We start from the raw sequence: 7517 nt of genomic DNA on the forward strand, positions 1-7517 counted from the left end.
AAAGCGGCCCACCCCGCGACGGCGCTGGCTTTGGGAGGGACTGTTTCCGTGAGGCCGGCCGCCGGACAACCGCCCACTCCTCCCGCTAACGTCTTTTCCGCGTCCCGCTCCTGAGAACCTTGGCTCGGGAGAGCGACGCAGGCCCTCGGGGCTGCGCAGGCCGGCGCCCTGACTGCGCCCACACGAGAGCAAGGCTCGCTCACCGCCCTGCCCTCACCTTCACCTCCTCGAGAGCGAGGCCCAGAAGCAGCGGCTTGGCCCCGAGTTTGCGTCGGGACCTCCTAATCCATGGCGGGGGTGTGTGTCTGGTCATTTGGGGTTCTTGAGTACCAGGGGCGGCGCCTGGCCCCCGGATTTCTGTGCACGTGACCCGGCGGGGCAGGAAAGGAAATTTGGAGTTTTAGGGGCGCACGTGGTTCTCACAGTCCCCACCAGAGGTCTTCCCTGGAGGGTTCCGGCAGCCACAGCGTGAAGCAGGGCCAGGAACGGTGGAACAGTGCCCCCGGAGGAGGAGGAAGGATCGCAGGGGGCAGCGCTGGGGCCTGGGGCCTTGCAGGGGACAGTGGCGAGGCTGGACCTGGAGGCTGGGCGGGTGGCCTGGCCCCGGGGGAAGGGAAGTTTCTGGATGCTGGATAGGGAAGGGGGTCCACCGACAGGTAAGGGGGAAGCAGGAAGCCTTATGTGAGGGAAGAGGCGGGGGTAGGAAGGGCGGAGAGTAGGTCCTTGAAACCTAGGAGCCCTTGCATCTGCAGGGGTAACTGGCACCTGGCAAGCCAGGTAAAAGGATCTTTAACTTTATTATTTTTAATGCGGATAAAAGCGTTTGATTGAGTCAGACATTGGTGGGAAGTTGAGAAGCATCTTGGAAATCAGTGCTGGATGCAGGAGAAGCAGAAACGGGTCTTGTTCAATATGAAACTAATTTTGATGCGTTTATCATTGAATTTCATTCACTGGGAGGCAGCAATCCCATTTCAATGCCTTAGGATGAAGGCCACAGGGGAGCTCTGATAATGTCTTGATTGCTGCAATAGCTGAGTGTTGGAACTCAGTTCCTTCATCTTGCTCCACTACACCAATTGTCCAATTGGAGCCCCTCTGCCAGGGACTGGACCATCTGGACACCCAGTATTTTACAGGGAAGCCATGAGAAGTTGTGTGTGTATAAGAGAGTCTTTATTGTAGAAGCCAGTGGCCATGTTGCCATTGCTAACAAGGAACCACTAGACAAAACAGTTCTTCAAAGCAAAGTCCCATACAGTAGCTGCACCGGCTAGGTAACAATACATCTTTCCCACACAGCAGCAGCCTGCTGGTCAGTAATACAAATTTCCCTTAATACAGCAGCACCTAACATAGGAGAGCCTCACCAAGCAGCCTCACTGGCTGGTCAGTAACAACTTTATACTAATTTGACAAAAGAGGCTTCTTTCCAAATAGTGACCTCGGTTTTTTGGGTTATATAAGGGAACACTTGTGCAGTGTACATTCAGATTACTGTGGATTTGGTCTTGCACCTGTGTATAGTCCTTGGACTCCCTGATTAAGATTCCCATGCTCATAGTGGCCTTGAACATCTGGTGTACTCTGAAAAGGGCCTTTATACTCTAATTGGCCTTGAGCATCTGAATAGGGTCCCCACCCTGAGTCAGAGGCAGACAGGGACCAAATGCTTTGCTTTGCAGTATACTACCTGGTGGAGGAAAAGAACGTTCTGCCCTCTTCCTGCCTTGTACTGCTTTTGGAAGTCTTTCTGGGAGCCCTCCCCCACCCGACAACACTGTTGTGATTTCTGGAGACACTGACGGCCTCTAGGATGAACTCAGGGACTCAGGAGCAAGGCTTGCCAAGAGCCCCTGTTGCTTTGGTGGGCATCAGATTTCCCTGCACTGTGATTCTGGCCCTTTCTGTAGGTCCCTTTTGATCTGGTTTCCTCTATGAAATGACTGAAGACCTCACACTTTTTGCCTTTCTTCCAAGACAAAGGAGCCAGTGCAGTGTTTGTTTCTGAAACCTGTCTTTTTGATCATCTTTCTGAGGTTGAATCATACGGGGGGGGGGGGGGGGGGTGTGAAAGGAATTTTTAGGGATGAAATAGGCAGGTTTAGGAAATTTTAGGAATTAAGGGATCCGTGGAAAAAACACAGGGCTACAGAGTTGCAAAAGGGTACATTTCCATAAGACAAAGGAGTTGGGAGCGGCTGAAGTTATATTTCCATAAGACAAGGGAGCTGGGAGTAGCAAAAGCGTACACATTTACAAAATGGAAGAGAAAGCCCAGAGGGAATAGGAGAACAATAAGGGAGAAGAAGGAGGGAACATCACATACTTCACGTGAGACTTGAGCTCAGGAGTTGCTATAGTGACCAAATCAAAGGGGGGATAGTGACCAATCAGAGGGGATATCAAGGCACAAAAAACTGCAGCCTTTATAAACCATAGAGAAAAGGAACTCAGTGGACTCTTCCCCCTCCCCACGTGGGAGTCTGTACTTGTTCTTCAATAAATTTCCATCTTTGCTATGCCATCTTCCGTCCATGGTTTCATTCTTTGGCTCCAATGGACAAAGAGCCCAGGAAGCCATTCTGCCCAGGGGAACACCGCGCGTTTCCAGTTCAAATTTCCGGTTTCATAATGGTGCGTCATCCGGGAATTTTATAAGTCAATCCTCTTCACGTCGAACAGTGAGTGTACCCACAGAGTCTGTCCCTTTCCTGTCTCTTGTATGATTTTGGAGGCTGACGGATGCCCACCAGCCACTTAAACCTAGCTGCTGTCCAAAAAGCAGGCATTTCCCTCTCTCTTTCACTGCTCTTTTCTAGATGCACTCTCCATCTCCAGGGCCAAACTAAAAGTGGGCATGGGTCAGTCAAGTAATAGCCACTAGGGTGACTGCCACAAAAAGTCTCCCATGTCAGGATAAACTGGTGCCAGGTCGGGTTAGAGCATTAGGCTTCCGCCAGTAGCAAGTCAAAGCCTGGCCATTGACTAAATGAGTGCTTGGGTCCCTGCCCAGCTCCGAAGACCAAAGAGGCAGTTCTCCCCCAGGTCCGGGACTTTTGGATGTTCCTACATGAGTAGGAAGCCACAGAGGGGGTGCTGGGAGAGAACCTCTCCATGGCATGAAGACCGCCTCATAGGGTTTTAACAACACATGTAATTAAATTCTGACCTATCCAGGGGATGCAAATAAGGGTTGGTCACCCAGCATTCTGAGTCCTTGTGGTTGTCTTAAACAGCCGGGAGAGAAACTGAGACATGTTTCCAAAAACATCACATTTCTGACCCACTACATATGTCCACTCCTCTGGCCCAGATCCCAAGCAGGTTTTAATTGGAGAGTCATCTGCCTTTTTCTTCTGCTCTCTATCTCGGTCAGGTGAAATAGCATCCAGCCAGTAAGGCCACTGCCTCTGCAGTCCAGGTCCCATTAAGCTTAACTCCTCAGTCTCCATTTGTGCAGGCCTCTCTAGTATAAAGGGAGTAAAAGGTCCTAAGGGAAAACTTCTAGGCAAGAGTTAAGACACGTGGGGCCAGCCAACTGTTTTCTACTCCTGGCATATAAGCATGGCACTAGATCTTCCCATCAGGTGTAACAGGAGTTAATCACAGTCCTTAGCCACTCCTGCCAGTACCCCCTGTAGAAGTTTTTAGCCTTTCAGAGACTACACTCCCAGTCCGAACGGTTTTTTTTCATCAATCTGCTTTACTAAAGACAGAATTAAAGGTTTGCAGCACCTAAGAAGGGGTTAATTCCTCAGGCAGAGGAGGACTTTCCAAACTCCTTAGAAATCTAGGATGGGAGCCCCAAGTCTGTCTGCATGCAACAGACAGTAATACCAGAGAGCAAGGCTACTGCAAGTGAGGAAGGCATGGCCCCTTACTGTGCGCAGCAGCACTACAGCGATGCAGCTGTTAAGTTAGCCCATTAGTTACTAGGTCGCTTGCCTCTCACCTTTATTGTGATCTCTGTGAAATAAATCTGGAGTTGTGAGATGTCTTTTTCACTCTGCGTCTGACACTCCGGGTGTTTTGCGTTTCATATTAGGGGTTTATAAATGTTTTCAATGCTTAATACACCATATACAATAAGCCGTTTGCCACATGTTACACTTTATATACAAATTGTTTGTTGTACTAAAGGTTGTTATCTCAGAATGTTATAAAATAAAGGTTTTATCAATTACATTTTAAACAAATCTATAAACATGCCACTTTTTGAATTTTGTCATATTGGACAGCCATTGCTTTACTTTGGTGCATTTATGTCTTTAGAAAAACCCATGGAAAGGACTCTGACTTACTCTATATTGCAGGCTTCTAAGCAGGTCATATCTTTGAACTAAATGAGGGTTTGTAGAACTTCAGGGAATTATTCAGTAGAAATAACAAAAATGTATATATAGAAGGTGGTACCCCCTTACCAGCATACCTCAGTGAAAGTTTAAAAAGGGGAAATAAAAATCTCTTCCACCAATATTCACCTTTAATAAGAACTAAGAAGGTGTCCTTTTACCTAAACCATCGGTCGCCAACTGGTGGTCCGCGGACCACTGGTGGTCCGTGAGGTTCAGTAAAAACAAAGAGCTAAGCCAGTGAGCAGGGAGTTTAAAGTATTAAATTTGGCCAGAAATAAATTCCATCCTTTCCCCAGAAATCAGGCAGAGCATAAATCCTTTAATGATGAGGGCATACAAGGGGTGGGGACCGGAGCTGTTTGTACTAGTACTTTCCTTGGATCACTGGATATTGGCCAAACCAGGGTTCCAAGTACTGTGTAAACTCTCTTAAGTCCTCATCCTACATTAAATCCCTCGGAAATTCAGTTCAGTAGGTACTTCAAAAACATTAGAACCATCTCAGGCACTTTAATCACAGACAAAGGGCCTGAGAACACAGGTTATACACACCACTCTCATCAGGAAGACATCAAGTGTAGGTGGCCTCTGCGTGAGCGTGGGTCATCAGTCGTGGTGGTAAGTGCGGTTAGTCCACCCAGCCACCTTGTCTGCGACCGCATATCGGCAAGGTGGGTCACCTAAAATCATCACAATGGATGCAGGATGTCTTTTGTGGGTACAAGAAGGCTGGTCATCCTTATACGCTTCTCTTTCTTATTTTTTCTTCTTTCAGATGGGAAGCATGTCATCCACACTACATAAAGACAGCCCCTAGGACGCATCCTTAAAAACATTGGGATAAATTTGACCTACAGACCTGAAAAAAAAATAGTGCCTAATTTCTCTTTGCCCTCAGGTTTGGCCTCAATACCAATTTTCTGTAGGAAAAATGGGAAGTAGTTGGAAGTCACATATGTCCAGGCTTTCCTTACTCTAGGGGACGAGCCAGAGGTAGGCAGGGAAACTGTAAACTTAGGCCTTTGCTCTTGGCAATAACAATCCAAAGTCCACCCAGGGAAAGGTGGAGACCATGCCCCCGCCCAGGATTGAGCCAATCTTAACTTGCCCCAAGACAAATGAAGGATCTGGTCATACAAGAGCCTAGATTCCCTTCTCACCCTGGGACATGACACAAATTAAAAATAATTTAGGAAAGTTCTCGGAAGACTCTGACAAATATATTAAGGTTTTCCAAACCCTTATTCAAGTGTATAATCTCTCATACAGAGAATTAGAGACACCATGCTCATATTAAACTTGACCCTCTCAGCAACTGAAAAGCAAGGAATATTAGAAAAAGCAAGAGAATCTGGAGATGACCATTTTCTTACTTATGCCAGGGAAATAAAGGACTCTGAGGAAAGAAGTAGGGATAACTTAACAGGACAGGAGTCCCTCAATAGAATCCTGAAACTAAAAGGTAGAAAATAAACCACTGCCAGTTCTGTATTATAGAAGGCCTCAGATGTAGTAAAACAAAGCCTGTCAGCTACTCTAAATTAACCACCATTAATCAAGGGGATGACAAAAACCCCTCAGCTTTTTAGAAAGGCTCAGGGAGGCATTGGTTAAGTACGCCAACATTACCCCAGATTCAGAATTGGGACAACTAATTTTAAAGGACAAATTTATCACTCAGGCAGTCCCAGACATTAGGAGGTTGCAAGAATTGGCTATTGGTCCCAAGAGTAATTTAGAAAATCTCCTGAAAGTTACCACCTCTGTGTTCTATAATAGAGACCAGGAGAAGGAAAAAAGGAGAAACAGGAAAAGCCAGAACTAAGGCTATTTGTGCCATGCTCCAGGAGAGCAAGGGCTCCGAGTCAGAGCCCAGAAGTGAATGGTCAGTCCCAGCCACCTGCTACAACTGTAGACAGGTTGGACTTATCCACTGTAATTGCTCCAAGGGGCATGGCAGACCCCAAAGCCCTGTCCTGTCTGTCAAGGAAATCACGGTAAGTCAACTGCCCCAGGAGATGGAGGTTCCTTGGGGCGGGGCTGGCGACCCAGCTGGCCCAACAGGACTAATGGGGCTCGGGGTCTCTCAGTGCTGCTCCTCAGAGGACTGCCATCTCCACCGAGGAGCCCCGGGTAAGTCTGACAGTGGGGGGCAAGGAAATTAATTTCCTACCCAATGCTGGAGCCACCTTCTCTGTATTCCTCCCAAACCCTCAGAGGCTGTAGCTGTTACAGGTGTATCTGGGAAGCCATGAGAGAGATATTTTTCTCAGCCTTCAGGGTGCAGCTAGGGTAAGTTGCCTCTTTCCCATGCCTTCCAGATCCTGCAGAAAGCCTCATATCCGCATCAGAGACAGTATCCTCTGAACCCTGAGGCTCTAGAACAGTGTTTCTCAACATTCTTAATGCCGCGACCCTTTAAAACAGTTCCTCATGTTGTGGTGACCACAAAACATAAAATTATTTTCGTTGCTACTTCATAACTGTAATTTTGCTACCGTTATAAATCGCAATGTAAATATCTGATATGCAGGATGTATTTTCATTGTTACAAATTGAACAGAATTAAAGCATAGTGATTAATTACAAAAACAATATGTAATTATGTATGTGTTTTCCGATGGTCTTAGGCGACCCCTGTGAAAGGGTCGTGAAGGACCTTCACTACTGCACATTTTTATTTTTTATTTTTTTCACCTTTTAAGAAACTATTTTTTTACTTTTTTCATCACCTGATTTTACCTTTTTAATTACTACATTTTTATTTTTAACCAGTATTATTACTACTACCATTTTACGTTTTTTTAAAGTGTCATTTTATTTTCTGTTTATTTTATTTTGGGATTAGTGTTCTCCATTCTACTTTCATCTTTCCTTTAGCATCATTTTTCTCTACCTCAACTTTACCTTTATGCAAAAACTCTCTCCCTCACTTTTCCCCCTTTTTTAAAAAAAATATATTTTATTGATTTTTTACAGAGAGGAAGGGAGAGGGATAGAGAGTTAGAAACATCGATGAGAGAGAAACATCGATCAGCTGCCTCCTGCACACTCCCTACTGGGGATGTGCCTGCAACCAAGGTACATGCCCTTGACCGGAATCGAACCTGGGACTCTTGAGTCCGCAGGCCGACGCTCTATCCACTGAGCCAAACCGGT

This window comes from Myotis brandtii, unplaced genomic scaffold (assembly GCF_000412655.1).
Source record: "Myotis brandtii unplaced genomic scaffold, ASM41265v1 scaffold166, whole genome shotgun sequence".
Taxonomy (NCBI): Eukaryota; Metazoa; Chordata; class Mammalia; order Chiroptera; family Vespertilionidae; genus Myotis; species Myotis brandtii.